We start from the raw sequence: 23,838 nt of genomic DNA on the forward strand, positions 1-23,838 counted from the left end.
ACTTTGGAATTGCTAGAAAAAATTGAGCTGTGATGTATATTGGTATTCAGATCCTTCAGAATTATATTTTTTGACAGGAAAGGTTCTGTTGCAAAATTTTTAGACATTTATTTCTTTAAAATGTTTATATCTGTAAGCTTAAATAAAGCATGAGATTATGGTACATACATATATGAGTTATATATGTATATATTTTTATATTACATTGATCAACTGCTGTATGCACATAAAAACTGGCACAATGTCTTAGGAATCTCAGCAGATTCAATTTCTTGGTTCTCTGTCAATTATATAATAAACATTGAATTATTCCAGCTGTTTCATCAGTTTTAGGAAGAAACTGCCTCTTGCAGTATCATTTTGCATCTTATGTATACACTAACTTAGACATCCAAAGTAAGATAAATGTGTCTTCTTTCTTCCACAGAAACTCCAGCTTAGTATGCCACCTGAAGACACTATTTTTTCCCCCTCAAAATCATAAAAGTTTAGCACACTATAGACTATTATCTTAATTTACACACTGAACTAAACTCAAATTTGTGGGGATCATCTGGAAGGAACACAGGAGGTAATACAAAAAAACCTCCTTCTGGCTAGTCATTTTGCAGTATGAGATCTTTCATTCCTGTAACACAGGTCTTTGCAGACAAAGATATAAAACAATACTCTTGGAATTCAGGAGGATATATTGAAATGTAAAAAATCCTCTCTTGGTTATTAGATCTTGCCCACTACAAATACAGCAGCCACAGTGTCTGTGAAGATCTAACTGACCACATTACACTTCAGTTGTTCAGCTGAATAAAAAATAGATATATATTTTTAAAAAAATTTAGTAAAAAAGTTCGCCAAGGATTGCTTTATTGTATCATTGAACTTCCTGGCCAGTTTCCACAACTTAGACTTTGGGGTCAAATCTGAACATTTAAGGCACAAAGAGAAAGAGGTAGATTTAACGACTCACAGAAGAAAAAGCTGATACTGCAAGAGTGTACAAATATAGCAAGGTTCAAAAATGACCTTCAAAGTATCACAAAATAAATGTACAGATTATTAAATTGTGAAATCCCAGACAAAACACCAGTTCCTTTAAATTTCTCTCACAACTGAATTCCCATAGATATTCTTGGGGTTGTTTTATATTTATTTGTTTCCTCGGGTTTTTTTTCCTTAATTTCTGTGGTGCTGAGAAAATGGTGCTTCCATCCCAACAGGCAACAGGTGCTCAGAAGGTCTGAAAAACAAAAGCCACCAGATTTCAAGAGGGAAATATACACATTGAAGCAAGTAGAATATGCCATGCCCGGAAATTTCTAATTTATAATAAAAGAGTATTACAATTACTTAACATCGCATTAAAACATTGAAACAAATTATGCTTTAGCAGTGACTTTATAAAAATTTATACTTTAAGAAAGCAATCTCAGTTCTATATGATAGACTACTATTTATTATAGAAGATGTGCCACAGGTTTATATAGTCAGACAATTATTCCTGATATAAAACCAATCCAGCAGGCTTTACAGAATGCTCATTGTCTTTGCAGATATTGCAAATTACATGATTCCCAGAATCTTTGATATGCATTCAGTACCATTACATTAACCAAATGTTGTCCTCCTAAACTACCAGAATCCAATCTAAATGAATAAGGTTTTAATATAGTGTTTTCTCTTCTTGTGTTGGAAATTAGTCCATGAACTGTCTTCAACGCATTCTGTTATACAAAGTACTAGGAAAATGATACTATATTTCTGTGAAAGCAGGATGTGCACAAGATCACAGTGTCCAAGATATAAGCTACAAGGGATCTCTTGAGTCTGTTTCATCCTTTATCTCAAAACAAGCAGGTAATACTACAAGAAGAGTATGTGAAGTAGCCTTGCAGCTCACCAGTCCTACATCTGGACTAATAGGAGGTCAGGTTTTATTTCAATGATGCTTCAAGAATTGGTGAGACAACAACTGAGGAACCTCATATCTATGCAGAGAATAGTCTTTTGCAGTGATCCTGTCTGTCAAGAAACATTTTCTCTGCTTCTCTCTGCCCATTTTATATTCTGTTATTTTCCCCAGTCTCAAAATTATGAGGGGAAAAATCTCTTTAGGGATAGGCAAGAAATTGTTGAACTATGGACTCCGTTTTTTGTTGTCAAATGTCATTACATCAGGTTTCTTCTTTTAGTTCACAAATATGTTCATATCTCTGTACAGTTCTTCTTCCTAGCCCCTGAAATAATCTCAGCTCTTAAAACTCAGGACCTGCTTTTGGTAATCACATTGGAAAACTGCTGGTAGATAACCAGCCTTAGTTAGAATACTTTGGGACAGGCTCAGTAAAAGAGAAAAACTAAAAGTTTTTAGCTAACACTAAAAGTGTTAACTTTGTGTTTCTTGGGAAGACAATCAGAATCACATGTTTAATAAGGCCATTGTGTCGTCAAATTTTTGCGCTTTTTGTATATTAAAAGTACAGTAATTTCACGACCATAAGGCGCACCGGACTACAAGGCGCATTTTTTTTTTGCAGCGAGGCTCCACCCCCAACTCCCCCCGGGTGGCTTCTGGCCGAGGCCCCGCCTCAACCCGGCAGCCATTGGCCCCCGGGCCCACCTGTACCCGGCAGGGGTGGTGCCGCGGGCACCCAGGCCCGCCTGTACCCGGCGGAGCCGGGGCATGGCCGCCACCCCTCCGTGCCGCCTCTCCGGGGCCAGGCTATGGCCGCCACCCCTCTGTGCCCCCTCCACAGGGTGGGGGCGTGCCTCTGGAGGGGCCATCCCGCCTCCACGGGGCCGGGGCGTGCCCACCGCTGCTCCGCCCTGCCTCCACCTGGCAGCTGCGGCCCTGCCGGCTCCCCCCGTGGCTCGCAGCTCTCACTTCTGGGTAGGCAAATTTCTGAACTTTGTCCATCAGATAAGGCGCACCGGACTGTAAGGCGCACTTCTGGGTTTGGGGGAAAGTTTTAGTCAAAAGGGTGCGCCTTATAGTCGTGAAATTACTGTACTTCCTGAAGATCTTCGGTACTTTTCATGAAGATTGCTGGCTTTAATATTTATTCATGTGTGAAGGTATGTATTTATTTATTATTTAAATAAAACCAGCAGAAGCCATTTTTCCTGCTATCCTAGTTCTGGAGAACTTTTCTTGCAGTTTTTAAAAATATATTTGCATTCTAGTGTGGTTAGTATTAGTCTGTGAATTAGGTTTTTTACTTGTGGTCTTTTGTCTCTAAGATGTGATTAATTTTAAATTAAAGCATGACCCAAACAACACTTGAGACTAAACTGAAATGTGTTATAAAATATGTATATTGATTTTAGCCAAATGCAATCTTTTTTTGATAAAAATACCCTTTGATCCACAGTCACTGCACCAAAAACTAGCTTTCCTGACTTTGATCATACAAAGACACAGAGAAGATGTCAGACATGAAATAAATAAGAGAGAAGTGTGGAAAAATGAACGAGGTGACACAGCACTGTTTGAGCTTTGTTGTCCCTGCTGTACACTACTAGAACAAGCACTTCTTGCTAATACGATGGAACAGCTCAACAATTTTCAGGCACAAGGACTACTTGAGGGAAAATTCAATAAGTTAAGAATACCAAACTCTAATCAGACCTTGGGGAAGAAGCAGTATTGAAACACAACTTTGTCTGACAGTTTTGAGTGTAGCTCTGGTGGTCTGTTTCAAAAACTGTCAAAATGATGATAAGTGGTCTTGGGAGTCTCGTTTTGATTCTTACACCAAGTAATCTGGTTGCCTTCTTGGTATTAGCGCTATTAGCAATTTAAGGAGTCTGGGTTTTGAATGAGAAAAGATGCTAAAATAGAAAAATGACTATGCTGAATGTAGAGTAATTCCTTTTCATTACATCCTCATCGAAATCAATAGGATTGACTAATTAAGACATCTAAGCTGAAATCAATAGGATCTGACAGCTAACACCTCCCCGTAGCAATAAGCCAGCATCAACAATTTTGCATCTATACCAATGTTAAAATTAGCCAATCCTATTTCCTTTGCTATTCTGTACTTAATGTTTTCCTGAACAGCAAAGCCATTCCATACCTAATATGCTTCCCACACATTCCAAAATAAAAACTGATAAATCTGCTACACCTATATACCTCCTGCCATGTGGTGCACATTTGCAGTTTGTTACCAAAGAGCCTTGACTGACCTGATGTTTGGGTTTTCAATCCTAAAGTGCCAGTGGACTGTAACAAGGCAATTAAAATACATGTCAAGGCCAGGAGCATAAAATACAAAGCCAGTAATCCCAAACAGGAAAAAAATTCCACAACCAACACTGGATTTTTTAAAAATTCTTCCACCATCGAGTTTTTAATGGGAAAGCCTTTGGGAGAATAGTTTCCTGCCAGTTCTTCCTCCGAGGGTTTACCCTGCTTTCAATCAAGTTTTGAATTTTTCCTCAGTAGATTTCTGATGATCCATGCAAAGTCTGTGCTATATTACCCCTGAATCTATCCTCACTGCACAGTAGAACAGGTTCACAGAAATCATGGCAGCTTGAGGCCTTCTGGAGCTGGAAAGGAGAAATAAATAATGAATGAATCAAAATACACTGTGTGCCATCCAGTAGACATGCAGCCATAGATTTGGTTTTTTCTGCTGGTTGGACTCTGAATCTTGTTGAAATTTATGTTCCTTCTGAATTTCTAGGCAGACTTGATGGTCAACAACATTTTCCTTATTTAGTTTGCAGTTTGATCTTGTGTCTATTCCTCAAATCATGCTAATGAGAATGATAGTTTTCATTAAAGAAAGCACAATCCATTGACTTTATGCACAAATGACCTTGGAGACAGATAAGGAAATTCAAGGAGAGCAGAGCACATCAGAAACATCTTCTGAATTTTCCTACTGTCTCTAGAATTCACTTCTATTAATTTCCAAATATTTTCCTTTCCAGTCGTTGTTGGATTTTTGCACAGTTTATTTTCCTCTTTAATTCAGTGCCAAATGAATATTGTTGGTTTTAATATAGTTGTGAATAGCAGAGTAAAACCATGTCTTCCAACCACTAATGGTCACAGTAAACAACTGTATGAAGACATGTTAGAAGCTTGCTGCGGACCATATATACATATGTACATATGTACATTTTCTCTCAACTACAACCACATTTATTTGGAGATGGAATACAAATTTAAGAATGCCTTCATGTGACCTATGTGCTTCAATCATAAATTTCAAAGCTAAATATCAGGATTTTTAAAGAACCCAGAGTAACAACATATCCCATCCAAACTGTAAAATAAAAAAAAAAAATCCAAAAGATATTGTAAGTTACAAACTTTCATATATCAAATTATCTCTTCATAATTTCTGAGCCAAAGTACTTCCATAATTTCTTGTCCTTTAAAGGATTTTGCAGATGCCTGGATATCAACAAAAAAGAAGTTATATGATTCATATTGGAAAAGAACTGAAGTCCAAATTCCCAAAGCAAGCAGTAAATCTTGATATTGGACATATTGGAAATTTACTTTAGGCACCATTTGCTTTCCAAGAAATTTCTTAGTATCTGCATGTTGTATGTGATTTGAGAAGAATTAAGCAGTTTAAATTTGAGATATGCTGATTATTTTGTCCTGAACTGGGCTGGCAAGAACATCCTTGACACAGTGGCTGTTCATCTTATTTATGTAATGTCTGCCACAGCTTTGTTCAACTCAATAGAGTTTTGGATCAGGGCCCAGAGAATTTAATCACCTCTGCTGATCTCACGTAAAGAAACATGGCTTTGAAGCAGAAGATTGCACTCAGACTGAAAGTTCCACCCCTCTTAGGAAACCACACTTAACCTGATTCAATGTCCTCTGAAATGTTATTCTTTGCAAATGTTACTTCTCTGCAAGTGTCACCACAAAATAAAAAAAAAAAAATATACTATATTCTTCAGCAAATATCAGTATTGTCTTCAAAACTATGGCAACAAAGGAGACAAAATTACCTAAAATATATGAAAAGATGATTAAATACCAAAATTTTGATGTGGCAGGAACTAAATTGCATTGTGGCCAATGACAAGAAGTATCATAGCATGCTCTTTATGTGAGCAAAATAATGTCTTCTACACAAATTATCAACTTAAGAGCAATGGATTTCATTTCTCCAGTTTTTCAACGTGTATCTTTTGGTAAATTTTCAACATAAATCTTTTGGATGCATCTTGTGTTCCTCAAAATAGGCTTGAGATGGTTCATAGGTACTATCCTCTATACCACTGTCCACAGCCATGTAGGAGGGTACAGACAGATGAACACTTGCCTCAAAGAGACACATTGCTTAGAATTGGGGTTAATGAAGCACATACTGAAACACAGATCCCTTGAAAACATTTTTTTTTTATTTGTGTCAACACAAAGCTGAGTAAGTGCTAGTATCTCTTTCCTTGGGGTGGGAAAAACTGGATTTAGATCCCTGTTCTGCCTTTGTCATGGCAGTGATCTAACACAAGTAATGTGATAGATGAATAGTGCTGGAAGAAAGAGACACTCCCTTTTTTCTTACTACATCATGTATAAATCACAGAATAACACCAATAAGATAAATTTACACTTCAAGTGTTTTGCAATTAAGGTATTCACGTGGGAACTAGCAGAGCTATGAGGAAAATTCTTGGTCTAGTTCCAGCAACAGCAGAACATGAATGCAGGCCTGCCTCTGTATGAATGCTTTAGACTTCAATTTGCTCTACGCTCTTTCTGTCATTTTCTTTGCAAAAGGACAAACCGCGTTTAGGTTCATGACTCTCATGGTGGGTTAATCACTGGGGATTTGAATATGTGATGTCTTAAATTTTGCAATACTTCATGTTGTTACTTTTAAGAGGACAAATGTTTAATTTTCTCTCTGTCTTTTTGCCTTTGTCCATAAAGAATGGGATATTGGTGCTTCTCACATTCTATGAGTGTAATCATAAAATTGCAGGTAAAGGGACCATGTAAAATCTGTGCATGGATATCTAATAACAGAATAGCTCATGAAGGCAGAGAGTCAATGATTTTAAAAGGCTGAAAAGAGAAACTATTTGAAAAGAAACACCTCTGGGTTACAGACTCCACTGGATGCTTCTTTTCTAGAGGTTTCAGGTGTTCAGTGTAAGAAAAGCCATAGCAGAAGCACTACAGAAAAATAATTTCCATGTGAGAAGTGGGGAAAGATTTCTATAACAATTAAGCATGTGGGCTCTGTAATGAAAAGGCTATTGCTAATCTTTTCTTCCATCTCTGCGATATCAAAGAAGAAGCTTCACACTTCGAATAAATACTATAAATAAGGTTAAAAAAATTACATCTGCATCCCACAAAGTATTTTCATCAATTCAGTCAAATAAGAGTCTATAAGCAAAGCATTATACAGATTAAATAACAAGGTTCAGATACCCTAGTTTAAGCCTGCAGAGCTCTGTGGTACTTCTCAGGAGAATACCTTCCATTTTAAGTGCATTATATTCATTATTCCTTTCCTCCTCCCCCTTTCTTCTTACATTTTAATTCATTTTGCAGCTTTCTCTTCATCACACGGGCTTTTATTTTCAAAATAAGCCATTTGTGCAGTATCTTTTCCAATGCCTTTGGAAAATTTAAATATATAATGCAGCTACATTCCCTTTATCTGTCATGCTAGCAATATCTTCAAAAAGTCTAGTATATTTGTAAAGCAAGTGCAGCTCTCCTAGCATTCTTACTGCATCTTGTTAACTAATCCCCTTGTCACCACCTTACTTTCACTTTCTTCTGTCACAAATTAATCCATCAACAATCATGTAATTCGAATGATCTGGTTTCCTTCTTTTTCCATGAAGTGACATTAACTCGTATTTGAGATGTAAGAAGGGTGCACAGTTTTCACAGAACAAAATATAATCAAATCTTACTACTTTTAAATGCTACTTGAGGGCTTTACTCTCTACCATGCAATGCTGTCAAGGATATTTAAGAACCTAGACAGAGGTAAAATGCAGATTGGTTAAGATGTGGGATCCAAACCTTGATGGAACCAGTGTAAAATTTCCCGTTGACTTTGATGCTAAGGCAGTGACATATCCTCTGCAGGGTAAAAGAGACTTCATTTTCTAATATTCTGAGGAGGTGCAAGTAGAGCTCCCTGGCTGTCATGTTAAACTAAGAAGGGAGAAACAAGACTGGTGCTATCCCATATAAAGACAAACAAACAAACAAACAAACAAACAAACAAACAATATCAGAAGGAAATTCCCCCAAAACAACAGAAGTGAGCATATATTGCTGATGAAAATAATACATGAAAGATTGGGGAGTCACCCATAGCAAGACTTTTAGGTTTTCTGGGCTGCTACAAGCTGTAATATGCTACTGGCAGGCAGAAACAGTGCAAGAAGAAACTAAAGCCAAGAGCAACTGCTTCTGCCTTGTTTCAAATAGGAAACAAAGGACTGGGAATGCAATAACAAAAAAAGTCTAGTTTTAACAGGTAATCCCATTTTCTGGCTGACTAGAAGCACTTGACTTTTGTCCTTGCTTTTTACAGCGTGTCCCAAATAAACAAAGGTCTCATGTAGCACTCACCTTGCTAAGGGCTCTTGCAGACAGAGATAAGGGACTTGTTTCCAGTTGCACTGAATTTCCTTTAGCTGTATACTCCAGTGCAAAATAATTGTAAATATTTTTGAACTCAACTCGACAGCACTTACATGCCTCTTGCTTTTTATCGTGAAGTGCATGCAACAATACGATGTACAAGGCAACTGAGAATTAACCCAAAATAGCAGTTTAATAACTTTTTCCCAACTGACCTACCCAAAACCTCCAAACAACCTTTATAATCTTTAATTTCTTTAATGTCTTTCATCTCGTCAAGATTTTTGAAATTAGGAACTTCAAATAGTTTCACGTAAAATTTACATGTTAGAATTCTGTGGAGGAGTTACCTACACCATTTGGTAAAGAGGAGATCCATAGTAAGGAAAAAATTACTATCATGATCTCACACGAGATTGGTGGACCTCATTCAATATGGAATCCTGTACTGTCTTTTATAAAGTAACATGGGAGGCTTGTTAAATGTGAAAATTTTATTCATTACAGGCTTTTTGAAATGTATGCACTCCCCTCCCCCACAGATACAACCAGTTTAAAAATTTAAAAAGCTAAAAAATATTTTTACTTTTATTATTTTAATCTCCAGTAAGGAGATTAATTTATGCACAGCTCCTCGCTTGGGCCAAAATTCTGCTGTTTTCAAGATCTATTTGTTTCTCGATCTCTTCAAAATTAAAATTTAGGGGGCATTTTTTGTGCGTTTTTTTTGTTTTAATTTTTTTTTTTTGGTTGGTTGGTTGTTTTTTTTATGTTTCCTTTAGCTTTTTTTTTTTCCCTTTAACTTTTGGAAATATCTGGAAAAATTTTGCAGCTAAAATAATTTCATTTTAGGAAGAATCAACACTCAGGTAAATTCAGAGTGCAAAATAGATATGTCAAGAAGTTATAAAGGTCTGAATTTGATATGATGAACATGAAAAGGGTTGTTATTGATGCTGTATTGTAATGGAGTCTGTCCCAACAGTCTCCCATGCTGAGAAGGAAGACTCATGTTTTATACATCTGATTCATACGATGGCAAAAAAGACACTCTCTTGAAGACACAGATGTTTTACAGTCATGCAGTTGAGTAAGAAGGATGCAAAGAAATTTCTCTGAGAGAAAAGAACAGTGTCTGGAGTGAGGAGTTAAAAGATGTACAGGAAGTTATTTTTCTGTCTGAGACTCTCAGGTAGAGACCACGTGTGTGAAGGATTTTGCTGAAGTCACAGCTAATTGCAAAACAAATGCTGGGGTTCAACATGGAAACCAAACAGTGGGGTCACCCAGGGAAGGGTGAGGACACCCTGCGATGGACAAACATTGTGTGAAACCTCACAGTTTACAGGGGCAGCCCTCCACCCTCTCAGAACCAAGAGACATTGTGCCTCCTTGCCTGGCAAGAGCTGTTTTCAGCTATTTTCTGTTACATGGCAGAAAACCCTTCTATAATCTTCCCATGTGAGGATAGGGACTGGGCTTTTCTCAAGAGAGAGGGCTTGAATATTGCCCACTCATAAGGAGGCTGATGCAGTGGCCTTTCCTGGGTCTCCAGGAGACCACATGCAAACTATGCTCTCTGTAGGTCTCAGTTTCCCTATCTGCAAACAGAGGGCATTTGTCCATGTGACTTCCATAGTCCTTGAACACATCTGAAAATAAGCAATAGTTGAATGCAGATGCCTACTAAATATTAGTGCTGTTAGAAACAGGTTATAAAATCTGTGTGGACCAGCTCCAGAGATAGGTTTGGGCACAGGCAGGAATTTGCAGATGCAAAATGGGCACACAGTGGGGCCCAACTGTTCATTATTTTCATTATATTTTTCCAGTTTTATAGTTTTGTCTTTTATTTCAAGCACTAGCCATTGGATGGAAAGTCAATTATTGCCTGTGCATGAAAGTTATGCTTTCTCATGTACACCTCTTTTATTATGGCAATTGAATTCTCATCATTGACCCATATTTATCCTTATCCCTATAGGATATAGACTTTTTCAGTTCTTGTCTCCATTGCTGTACTGTATTGATCAAGCAATTTGCAACCTTGTTCTTCCTTTAATGTCATTTCCAAATATCCATCTGTCTAGCTTCCTATCTCTCCCAGGTAAATATTTGGTGGATGCAATCTTCTCCAGTATAGCATGGAATTATTTCACATTATATACATAAATGGATGTATAGTATGTAGAAATTAATGAAGAATCTCCCTAAAGATGTTAAGTAAACCCTATTCATAAAGGCAAGTGCGATAAAAGTGGCTTAAAAATAGACAAATAAACAAATAAAAATAAGAAACAGAAATTTATATATAGGGGACAGTCCTAATAATTGCTTTCTTCAGCTGTCAGAACAACAACAAAAAAGCCCAAGGAAAGAGAATAATCTGCTCCTTTGCTGGAGAACACACATTTATTCCTTTTCTCTTGAAAAAGCTTGAATTGTCAAATTTGGATCACTTTTGTATTGGTGTAATACAAGCAGCTTCAGAAAAATTATGGAAGATATAAATTATGGAAGATATAAATTATGGAAGATATAAAACCAGATCCCTAAAGCAGTGCAGTTGCTTTCACTTTCATTTTAATTCTACAGTTCTTTTACAAAATTTACTCCCCGATATACAAACTGAATTCTAAGACTAAAATCTTCTGATAAGGCTCTGCTTTTATGAAGTAAGAATTTTTATGACACAAGAAGACAATTTTCACACTTTTTGTGAAAAGAGCTTAATTTGTAATATTGATTGTACCATCCTCACAAAGAAAAATGGCTTCTTAGCCCTTTAAAAAGGATATAGAATTTTGAGAAAACTTTTCTAAAGAAAGGAAATAAACGAAGGCTTGTAAGAGCTTTTCCAGTTTTCAGTTTGCTTATATAACATATAATATTTGGCTTTAGCTGCCAAAGCAGTGTCTGAACTCTTCTTGCTACCCTTTTCAGCTTTCCATAGGTCTCTGTGTTCCTAAAGTTGGGATGGACCACAAAGGGCTGCTGATAGAGGCTTAACTGCAGGATTGGGACCTTGATGTATAGTACATGTGAGCCTGCAAAACTCTAGCATGTTTTCTAGTATTACATTTGAAGATTCTGCATGAAGCATTGAAATAATTTTCTTTTGTAGCCTTTTCACACAAATTTCTACGGAGTACCTCTCTAAGTTTGCGCAGGAGCCAAAGTGCTGAAAGTGGATGAGGAGCAGTGATGTGCTCCCACCTGATGTTGGTTCAGATCACTGGAAGAATGCTTGTATAAACAAAGAGCTGCAGGCCATGTCAGAGCCCCTTTCCTCTGCTTAATTCCCAGCTCAGTTAAGAAATAACATCTTTTTCTTCATTCAGGACACCTTTTATCTTTTTTCTGTCTCATGTGTCTGTGGGGTGTTTTCTTTCTCCTTTTCGCTTTTGAACTGCTGCTGAATGTTGATGAGAGAGTACTTAGGCCAATCCTAGAGTGATTTTGCATTATTGTGGGCTTTTTTCCCCTTAAGATCTGGCAGTATCTGATTCTTGGATTTAAGAACACCATGAAGACAAGGCAGAAATGTTTCTCAATGAATTCTGCAAAACAAGACAATTCTGTCTTCTCTGCCTTGTGCGCAAAAATCGGGATGGAGGCATATTGGAGAGGGGAGAAAAGTTCAGCACTGGTGTTCTGGGTCAGTAGGTTCCAAATGTACACTTACTTTTACATCTGTTGCTCTGATTTATAGACAAGGTGGAGGTTAACTGTTTTCTGTTTTCTTTTTGCTACAACTTCCTCTGCACTCAGAGCATATGCTTTCTTGATAGTATTTAAAAAGAACCCTTGGGTTAGTTTTTTTGGGGCTGGAGATATTTGCCTAGATCTGGCTAAAACATACAACTAGATCCTAGAAAACAGAACTGAGAGGAAATGGTTGCTGGTCTTTTTCACAAGCATAGAAGATAAAATTTTAAAATTAGGTTTTTCGCCAGGTCTAGGCAAATAACTCCAGCCCCAAAAAAACTAACTAATATATGTGCCCTGAACTCTTGTTCCCACTGTAGCTGTGACTGCTGGGGGTGCTTGATAGTTGATGCTTTTCTGAGCTGTTTCATGCTAAAGAAGTGAAAATATCAGAGCCAGCTCTGCAGAATGGGAGCAAATGAGGTATAGCCTGATAGAAAAATGCCAAGAGAAAATTTGCCGAGACCAAGGGAGCTGCAGGGAGTCTTGTGCCAGGTAGGGTGAGATTTAGCTAACACAGGGGCAGGAACAAACCCCTGCTTCTCTCTTGCATTGATGCACTTCTGCCACAGGTAGGGTAGGCATAGAAAAAATAGTTGCCTTTCTCTTTATCACCTGAAAAGTCCTGACAGGCTTACACCATAGAGAAACCTCTTCAGAAAGCTGTTGAAAAAAATGGTGTATAGGAGTGAGACTTTCCCAAAGCTGTGAGGAAATGTGCTGGTACCAGTCAACAGGGGAAAATATTTGCCCAAGGGTTTTGTTGTAGGGCAGATTTCCTGATGTAGCTTAATCAGTAGAACAAAAAGTCTGTTGTGGACTATTTATGTGCACCCTTGATAGGATGTATGCAAATCCATTGGGCTTAATGGCACTATTCATGTATGCAAAGGTGGACATCCTGCTTTAGGCCTCCCAGCCAAAGCCACTTTGTTGTCAGTTCAACAAAAAAGCAAAGCATTTGCCCCTGCTCATACCTTTTCTACAGTTGCTAAAGTATTGGTAGGAAAAATCTGAAAGAAGAAAATTGCACATCTATAATAACAAAGATTCAGGCTTTTTTGCCAAACATATTCATGGAAAACAATAATTTCCAGGGATTTGGTGATTTATTTTTTTTTTAAGAAGCTCAAACCTTAAAAAACCCTGCAGTAACTGTGAACAGCAAAATCTTGCAGCAATTTGGGATTCGGATGGCCATTAAAACACAAACCATGGTTAAAATCAGGGGACCACTTTTAGATTGCTAAGATTTTCCATTGAGTTCCGTCCTTTGCGGTATTGCATCTCAAAAATTATGCCTTGTTTGAGCAATGGTGGCTTGAAGAATATACAGTAATTTCATGAATACAAACCGCAGCAATTTGACAAAAATTTTGGTGGAAACCCGGAAGTGCGGCTAATAGTCGGGGACGGCTAATATGTGAATAATTTTCTGACATTTACAACCCCAGACGTGCCAGCCAGGGCGTCGAGCCAAGCACCTGCCAGTAAAAGCCGGCATTCCACGACTGTTACAGTGTTACTGTGTTGCCCTGGCTCCCTGCAGGCAGCACGGGGGGCAGGGAGAGAGGCGGGAGAGGTCTCCTCTTCTCTGCCGCAGCCCAGGGGAGGACGGGTGGGGGGGCGCGCCGTCATTGCCGCGGTTCGGGGAGGACGGGGGGGGGGGGGGGGCGCTGCCATTGCCGCGGCCCAGGGAGGGGGAGGGAAGTGCGCGCCGCCATTGCCGCGGCTCGGGGAGGAGGCGGGGTGCTTTGTCCGCACTCGCCGCCGGCGCCACGGGCGCGGGAAAGCTCCGTCCCCGCCCGCCGCCGCTGCCGTAGGAGCGGGGGAAGCTCCGTCCCTGTCTGCCACCGCGGGGCAGCGCCGACCCGGGGTGACCGAGCCCAGTGGCAGCGGCGGCCGGCCCCGAGCGGCAGCGCCGGGCTGGGCCACCTGACCCCGTCAGCAGCCCCTAGCGGGCCGAGCCTGCACAGCCTTAGCTCAGCCAGTAAACCCCGCCCTCCCGCGGTTCTGTTACTAATTGCACGCGGATCCTTGCTGCGAACGACAGAGCGGCTTATATTCGTGTGCGGCTTATCTATGGACAAAAACCGAAATATTTGCCAACACCCAGAGATGCGGCTTATACTCAGTGCGGCTTGTATTCGTGAATTTACTGTAGTTCACAGAGTAAAATACCAGAATCTTCTGTATTGAAAAGTAGGCAGCAACAAACATTTCTCAGTACAAGTGTTAAAAATGCAGTGATCTGTCTTGTAATAGATATCTGTCTATGAAGTAATGCTACCATCTTGCAATTACATGCCTGAAGACATTAATAGCATAAAGCATATTTTAAAAGTAATTGGTAAACCTATTAATTTTCACATCTCCATGTTTTTGTCATTTACCATGAAATACTTAACTGTCTTTTGCATTGTTTCAAAAGACGTGTCCATATTTAAATAGAAACTTCCTTTCATGGCCCATGCTGCATGTTTCATTTTATCTGTATGAGAAATGTGAAACTAGGGAATTAATAATTATTTCACTTGGAAAGGTATGAAGCAAATTCCATTGCCTCTGTCTGATTAGAATCTTCCCTGCTGGTTTAATTAAAAATGGCCATGTGACAAGCAAAGAAAGCATTTCTCCTTTGGGGTGGAGGGGGGAGGAGGGAATAGTATTGTATTTTCTGGTAAACAGTGAATCCTGAAGCTCCAGAGTTGTAAAATTTAAATGCTTAATGCAAATGAAAAATGCAGACTCAGGTCAGCTATAGACAAATGTCACTAGACTGGATGGAAAATGCACTGCAGGCAGAAAAGATGACATTTATCAGTCATCCATACATCAGTAACTAAAACAATTTTAGGGTTGTCTAGACAGGCATCTATTATTCCTTAAATTTAAAAGCTTTAGTAGAAAGACAACGGCAAATGCTCTATTTATAGGTGGTTTTTTGTGGGTTTTTTTGTTTGTTTTTTTTTTCCTAGATGAAACGAGATAGAAAAAGGAAAAATCATAGTTTTCAAAATAAAAAAGTACAAATTTTCTTTTCTTTCTCTTTGACTTTTTTCTGAATCTTTTTTTTGCTCTCTGGCTAAAGGAGATTTTCTTGGCATGTTCTGAAGGCAATTTAAGTGAATTATCAGAGTGTGCATGCAATGCTGGCTGTAATTATTACAGTACAGCCCTGTAATATTGAGCTTAATTACTGTGTACAGTGTTTGGCCTTTATGTTTTCTGCTTAATTTACCCTGTATAGTTAATGTGAATTTAGTGAAATCATTATGCACCTTTTAGGTTTCTTCTTTGGAAAAAAAAAGTAGTTATATTTTCAGGAGAAACAAACTAAAATAGATAGAAATATTGAAGTAAATAATTTTGGTAGATGGATCCCTTACCTCTGTTGCTTATGTAGAGCCACAGTTCTGCAAATACATATTGATACACTGAATTAAGATCTGTGAATTAAGATCTGTAAACTGTCCCATTAACTGCCACAGGAAAACTTGCAAGCCTCAATTTCAACTAAATATTTACACCACTGTTTTTTTCTTTTAATTTTAACTCCACATGGTAACAAGTATTTTTGCAAGAATGTGCACAAAATTGCAATTATTCTCTCTACCATGCAGAGCATCTACTACAGTTTTTGGAATTAATTAAATTATTTGTGTGATTAAATTTTTTATACTGCTGCTTTAAGATTAATCTTTGGATATGCTATAATTAAGCAGAAACATCATAGCCCAGCCCATCTGTAGAATGTTCTCCATTAATATGTCTTTTGTTTCAGATCTTGCTTTTCTTTCACCTCCTCCAGTAGGAGGAAGCAGTGTCAGGTTGCCTCTCTGGCAGCAGGGCTGGAGTGTTTGCCACTCAGACCCTGGGTCTTACTGCCAGTGGTTTAGAGCCCTTCAAATGTCAGTTCTAGATGTCCCAGCAGAGCAGGGAACCCGAGTAGTGGAGCAATTTGATAAAAATACAGAAGCAAATGATACTGCTAGCACAGTGGGCTTCAGAGCATGCTGACTTTTGGAAAAGATTGATGCTTTTAATGGGACAAAATGAAACATGCACTGCTTGTAAAGAAGCTGAGAGAAAATGTTTAAAATTGAATAATATAAAATAAAAATCAAGGGGTTCAGCTGTGAATATGCCTGTCTATAAGGAAAGGTGTAACAACTCTATGCCTTGAAAGGGTTGGGGGTTTGGTTTGGATTTGTTCTGTTTTTTCCTGCCAATTGCTCTTCCAAAGTTCTTACCTTCTGTGTCTGCTGGGAAGAGGTGATGTATTTGTATCATAGCATGATTTTCATATTTTGTCAACTTGGGAATATCAGGCAAAGGTAAAGAAACTGAGGCACAGAGGGATTTTGGTAACCATGCCCTGGAATCACTCATGTCTAGCTGCATGAACAATACCAATGTGAGTATCCGGAAAGAACTTTAAAGCAATCAAATACATTACAGAAGCACAAAACAATATGTGAATAAAGTGTGCACACAGTCAGTTCCCATATCTTTAATCTGGCAGAGGTCATAGGATCTCATCATTTCATCCATGTGTCTAAGTATCCAAAGGGCGGCAGTAAAGAGGATGGATGCAAGCTCTTCTCAGTGGTGCTGAGCACCAGCACAAGAGTCAGTGGGCAGAAACTGATGCACACAAAGTTCCACCTGAATATGAGAAAAAACTTCTTTACTGTTCAGGTGACCAAGCATTGGAACAGGTTACCCAGAGAGGTTGTAGAGCGTCCTTCACTGGAGATATTCAAGAATGACCTGGACACCAACCCTGTGCTCTGGGATGACTGCGCTTGCAGCAGGGAGGTTGGACCAGAAGAACTGCGGTCTCTTCCAATCTTGCCCATTCTGCGATTCTGAATTCTGAATGAATATGAAAATCTAGACGCCTTTTGATTGTAAACACCTATAATTTCGGCAGCTTTATCTCTTATTAGATGGATGATCCTGTCAGTATTAGGGGGTGCTGTTCTCTCAGCAAGGCAGAGACAGCAATTCTCTCAGCTTTGATGCCGAGAGCAGAGCATGTGCTGGGGTCGGAAGGGGCGGCGGCAGGGCCGGGTCCCGCCGGGAGCAGCGGGGGCCGCGCTCCGGGGCCGCGCTGTCGGGGCCGCGCTCCGGGGCCGCGTTCCGGGACCGCGCTCCGGGGCCGCGCTCCGGGGCCGCGCTGCGCTGCCCGCCGCTCCCCACTAGGTGGAGCTGCAGCAATAGGTTTCCCCATTTCGGAGGCGCCGGCCCCGCGCGGCGCTCGGCTTAACGATTCAAATGTATTCCTGTTAATTTGTATTTGATAAAGGTTCAGGAGTCTTTTGTTGTGTGTCTAGTTAGCCTGCGTGTTACACTCGGAGCGTTTGCAAATTTTCTGTTTGATTGTGAGCCTCACTGTGAATTTTTATGTGGCGGTGTACCTGTGCATATTTGTTTATACATGTGCGTGTGTGTGTGTGTGTGTGTCTGCATTTGCAAGGTGGGTATAGAAAAGGCAGGAAGAAAAATCCGTGTCTTCTCCGTTGCTATACTCATGAATGAAGTGGCAAAGCACAGAACGATGCCTAGTCTGTACACAATGCAAATACATTATTCAGAGCCAGGTGGGGATTAGGATTTCACTGTCTTCTAAGTACAGATCAGTGGGTCTAGTGCTCAGTACCCAAAACTGGGACAGGACAGTGCTTAGAGTTCAGAAGCCCTCTTTTTTTTCTCGGTGTGTTCCTCTTGGACAGTTTATTAAAGTGGGAGCTGAACCCCCTGGTGCCTGTCTTTAGCACCTAGTTATCACAACCTCTTTTTAAAGGGTCCAGTTCACCTATGGTGGCTATCTCTAAACAATTAAAGGCTGAAAAAAAATAAGGAAAATTCAGATGTGGTGGATGCACAAGTGTGCTTGCCCTTAGGGTTGACAGCAGATTCAGGGCTACTGTTATTTAAATGGAACTGCCTGTAATTTGTTCCTCAGGTTCACGACCACACATCTCGTTTTAGATCTTGGCCATCTGTGGAGGGCGGGATACTTGAGCTGGGCAAGCATGTCCTTTCCCTTTCCTCCTAGGAAAAGGATTGCAAAATTTCAATTCAGGTGCAAGATCATCTGGCACTGTCTAAACATTTGCTGCCTCTGGCTTGCTTGGCTGCAGTGAGCACCTGTAGGGATCTCAGGGTTCAGCAAATAGTGTTCACAGAATCACAAAATCACAGAACGTGATTAAGATTGGAAGGGACAGCAGTAGGTTATCTTGTCCCACCCCCCTGCTCCAGCAGGGTCATTGGGGTGCACATTGCATAGAATTGTGTCCAGACAGCTCTTGAATAACTCCAGTGGGGAAGGCTCCACAACCTCTGTGGGCAACCTGTTCCATTGCACTGTCACCCACACAGTAAAGAAGCTCTTTCTCATATTCAGGTGAAACTTCCTGTGCATCAGTTTCTGCCCATTGCCTCTTGTTCTCCATGCCCTTGACACCCTCCTTTCAGATACTGATATACACTGAAGAGGTTCCCTCTCAGCTGTTTATTCTCAAGGCTGAAGAGACCCAATTCTCATCTTTGTAACTCTCTGTTGAGCCCCATGTCTCTCTTGCACTGAGGAGCCCAGAACTGCTCACAGCACTCCAGATGTGGCCTCATCAGGTCTCAGTAGAGGGGCAGGACCACCTCCCTCGACCTGCTGACAGCGCTGCTCCTAATGCACATCAGGATATCACCGGCCCCCTTTGCCACAAGGGCATATATCTGGCTCATGAATAAATCTGTTGGAGTTCAGGATGTGCATGATCAGTGGAAGTAGTGTTGATATTCAGTCTCCAGAATTTTCACTGCCTTCCTTTTTATTGTGAGATGTACTTCTGACTGATGAAGTCCTCTGTAGTTCAGACCTTGAGCAAATTTTTTAATTCCTCTTTTGATGCTGTATTTAGCATGAGACTGTTATCTGACATTCCCAACATGAGTCTGGGTGATTTTTGAGATGTCATTGGAGAAAATATTTAAATCTTGTGACCTGTTTTAAGAGCCCTGGTCAGGTATCAGAAGTTTTTCTATACTTTACAGTGTAACATCAAGAACCAAGGGGTGATGAGCCAGCAACACATTTTATATGATGGCAATGATAACAGGGATGTATGGGGAGGAGCTGTGGGTGTCTCCAGACTTCAGTGCAGCATGGTCTCAGACTGAGGTAGTTAGTCTGATTTAATTGCATAAGTTGTTTTGGTAACTTTAGACCTTGCTATGTCTTAAAAATACAGAGATAGGGAGGGACACTGGGAAAAAATTCTGTTTAGCTGATGAAGTGGCGGCTACATCTTTGCACAGGTGGATTTTAAAATTAAATTAATGCAGTTCTTAAGCAAATTTCTTCCTGCCTACATGTGATTGGTAAAACCAAGGAGATTATTTAGAAATATCTGCCTAAAATGTATCCATCTGAGGGATGTGCCGTCCCTCCAGCATTACTCAGCATTGCTTGAGCATGCAAGGGGTTCTTTGTATACTCTCTGAGTTGAAAACCTTGAACATTGATTTCTTAATTCCTAGGTCAGCATATAAATATACCTGAACAGCTTTAGCCTAGAAACATGGGGTTGTGTTTCTACTTGGGTGTTTCTCTTTTGAATTTTTACTGTGACTCCATCTCTCCTTGCATGACAAAACAAGAGCTGGAATTTAACACCAGAATTAAGAATGCAGTATGATCCTTTCCAAACTCCATGTTTCTTTCTTGCTTTTTATTTTTTCCTTTTTTTTTTTCTTCAGGCAAAGTTGCTGAACTGCTGTAGTCAGACTAAAGTAGGAAGCACAGAAGGACTTCTGAAATGACATTCTATCAACAGGAGAGTGCCTGTCTCTCTTCTTTTCTTCTTTTATTTTAAACTATCATGTAAGGTTAAGAAAAGGTAAGAGGCTTTAGAAGCTTTTGCCTGCAGTATAATGGATGAAAGAACTGCAGAAAATGGGAGAAAAATTTTGGAAAAATTTTTCTGAGCCCCAACAAAAATGACCGCTCAGGAAGAAGTCTGTGAAACTGAGACTTTTATGGTGCAACTAAGTAAATTACTAACAAGGCTAAGGTAGGCTGTGTGAGCAGTTCAGACGTGACTCTCCCGATACTGTGCATTTGATTCATGTTGATTCTGAATACTAATTTTAGATAAAGAAGTGGGTGTGTTTCTTTATGTAAACATAATAATGGTTGGAAAATTTTATATGAAGTGTACTTCATGGTTAGGCAATGGAGTAAGAATGACAGGATGTTCCTACTGTGTGCAGTGGCAGTAAGAGACTAGGTGTAACATAATTCTTTCTTTCTTTCTTTCTTTCTTTCTTTCTTTCTTTCTTTCTTTCTTTCTTTCTTTCTTTCTTTCTTTCTTTCTTTCTTTCTTTCTTTCTTTCTTTCTTTCTTTCTTTCTTTCTTTCTTTCTTTCTTTCTTTCTTTCTTTCTTTCTTTCTTTCTTTCTTTCTTTCTCCCTTTCTCCCTTTCTCCCTTTCTTTCTCCCTTTCTCCCTTTCTTTCTCCCTTTCTTTCTCCCTTTTTCCTCTTTCTCTCTTTCCCTCTTTTTCATTCTCTCTCTCCCTCTTTCTCTCTTCCTTTTTCACTTTCTTTCTCTCTTTCTTTCTTTCTCTTCTCTTTCTCCTCTTTCTCTCTTAACTTCCTTCCTTCCTTCCTTCCTTCCTTCCTTCCTTCCTTCCTTCCTTCCTTCCTTCCTTCCTTCCTTCCTTCCTTCCTTCCTTCCTTCCTTCCTTCCTTCCTTCCTTCCTTCCTTCCTTCCTTCCTTCCTTCCTTCCTTCCCCCTTTCTTTATTCCCTTATTTTTCTTGTTTTTTGCTGCTGTTTGAGCTACAAAGCCCTAGGAAGGGCATCTGTCCAAATGGTTGTTACAAGGCTTGCATTACCTAATGCAATTAAAATGGAACAATCTTTTAGACTGCCTTTCTTAACACATGAGCCAAAGTAGAAACCCCTTGTGAAGGTGGGAAGATGCCATTCCACCAGGAACACGTGCTGCTCAGCAGCAGGAGGCTCCACACAGCAGTCGACCATCATTATAGCTGTGCATTACAGCCATGCTTCTGGAATGGATCGGGGAAATCTCCTGCCAGGAAAAAGGTGCGTCTGGGAAAGAGTAAGCTACATATTATTTCACTTTAGGTCCTGTAAAAGCTAACCCACTACTCTTTGAAGACTAGTACCTGTATTTATGTAAGTGGTATAATACAGGGAGACCTGTAGGCAATTAGCCCACATTCATTGTATAATCAAAGCTGTTGAAGGCTTGCAAACTAGTAAAACATTTGTGAGGAAAGAAAGTGTCTAAACATTTTAGAGCTATTTAATCTGATTTTGACTGGATCTGGTAACCTAAATCAACAATTGCATGCTGCTACTGCAGCACTTATGGTTATAAAGGCCAACAATAGAGAGGTCTTCTCTTTCATGTTGATTATCCTAGTTAAGTAACCAAACCAGAAGTTTTAATTGGCATATCAGTTGGGAAAGTCATGTCGAGTCACTTCTGACATTTCAGGTCACATGCACTCATAGGAACATCTTTCATATGTTTGATTTCTCAGAGAATTCTCAACATGTATCATCTGGTGTGGGTGGAATAGAGCTGAGGATAATGCATTCTGATATCATGAGACCATCACAATCCACACTAGCTGAGATGCAGAACCCTTCCATAATTATCTGTACTTACAGAAGGGTATTTTGATGAAAGAAATACATTTGCAGCCAAATATACAGGATGAGGTGAACTTGAAACAGTGGCATTTTTGCACATTGCCTTCCCAGCTATAAGCAACCCACTTGGTGCAAGATGTTGTTCTGCCTACTGTGATTACTCACTGTATCCACATGGTGAGTAAACATACACCCTTTATTTTTGTTAATAGAAGAAATAGTAAGCTTCCTAATGTATGTGAATGTATGCAGCCATATTGTCTACTGAAAAATAACAAAAAATATTATGTAGAAGGGAAATATGTGTCTCTTTAATTTCTCTTCCGCATGACACAGTGTGGGGCTGTTGGGGTAAATTAACTTCCACCCATGGTGTAAAACTGGGGCAGGGAAGGAGAGGTTCAGGCCGAATACGCTGGCATAGTTTAACACAGTGTCAATCTAGAAGGGAGGCTGTTGATCCTCTGATCATTGCTAGAATATAGTGTAATGGTTCCTTTGACACCTTTGTCTTTTATTTCATCAGTATGTAGTACATGACATTTTGTACTCGTGAAAGGTGCTGAACTGACAGGCCTTGAGACTGAAGTCTTCTCTTTGTACACATATCAGACGATACATAGACAAACAGCATCCCCTCTCTGCCTCCTTCTCTGTCTTTCCTGCACTACACTGCTGCTTTCTCACTGCAGCTTTCTCACATGACCACCATTTGAAGTGAAAAGATCCTCCGATCTCTACAGCTACTGCTTGCTGCTAATATTACCAGGAAGGTTGCTTGCCCTGAGTGAGTTTTGTGGGGGTTTTTTTTGTGATGTATTTCCATGAATTTAAGTAATTCCAGCTCATTTCATGTGGGTCACAGACTGTCCATTAGTCTGTAATATCTTAAGGTTATCAGTGACCCACACTAGACTTGATCTGGTAACCTATAGTACAGGTGAAATGCTCCATATCCTATTTCCACTCCTGCTCATATATGAATTGTTCAGTATAAGGTTAATCATGCATATAAGAGAATTTTTTTTCTCTGAAGTGCACAGTAGATCTGTGTTTTTGTCCTTTCATTCTGTTTGGAGCAGACAAGGGATTATGAACAGGCAAAGTAGAAATTGCAGTTAAGAAATTTGTGTCTTTATTCACACAGCACAGAATTCCCATTGGGAATACTGGATCCACCATGCAGATCAGAGAGAATAATTTTGCCTGCAGTATGGGCTTCCAATGGTTTTACCATTGTTGCACTTAGAGGGAAGAGGGTAGGGGCAGGAGTAATTGTCTCATCTCAGTTTTAAATAATGTGACCTTTAGTGAAACAGAAAATATGAAACCATCCGCATTCAGAACCAACAGCTTGCAAAGCTTAACTTCAAAATGTACAGTTAGCTTCTGAAGTTGGCATTTTCCCAATGTATTTTCCAAAGAGATATTTTTTGTTTGTCTATCATCAACTTAAAAATCAAATAGTGCAAGTTTAAAAAAAAAATAGTTTCAGTCCTCAAATACAAAACCCACACATAATAAACCTATAACTTCCATGCAATTTGCATTGTGCAGCACAACAACTTGGGGTGATGTGGTGGTGTTGGAGGCACAAAGTTCAAAATTCCTGGAAAGTAGATTTCTAATGAAAATTTTGGGCAAGGTCTCTTTTATTTTTTCTTTCTTTCTTTTTTTTTAGCATCACTTTACATGTTTTTACTCTCTCAAATTGTTTCTTGGTATGCAGAAATGTATTCCTCTCTTTTCAAAAGGTTTGCTATGTAACTAAGGCTTTGTTTACTTTTCACCAGATGAGGCAAATTACAATTACTTAATTTTTTTTCAAAGAATGTTTCAAGG

The 23,838-nt window shown here is 39.5% G+C and overlaps 1 long non-coding RNA gene across 2 annotated transcripts in view; it reads right to left on the reverse strand.

The window, feature by feature from the left end:
* Positions 1–232: 232 nt before the first annotated feature.
* The window catches only part of LOC116997647, a 35,605-nt gene continuing 11,999 nt past the window's right edge, over positions 233–23,838 (reverse strand). Inside the window, exons 3-4 of one of the 2 annotated variants that reach the window (XR_004418224.1) lie at positions 4,485–4,554; positions 233–1,237 (exon numbers count right to left, since the gene is read on the reverse strand). This is a non-coding gene — a long non-coding RNA (uncharacterized LOC116997647). The remainder of the gene's footprint in view (positions 1,238–4,484; positions 4,555–23,838) is intronic. The other variant, XR_004418232.1, reaches the window with a different exon arrangement.

Source organism: Catharus ustulatus, chromosome 1 (assembly GCF_009819885.2).
Source record: "Catharus ustulatus isolate bCatUst1 chromosome 1, bCatUst1.pri.v2, whole genome shotgun sequence".
Taxonomy (NCBI): Eukaryota; Metazoa; Chordata; class Aves; order Passeriformes; family Turdidae; genus Catharus; species Catharus ustulatus.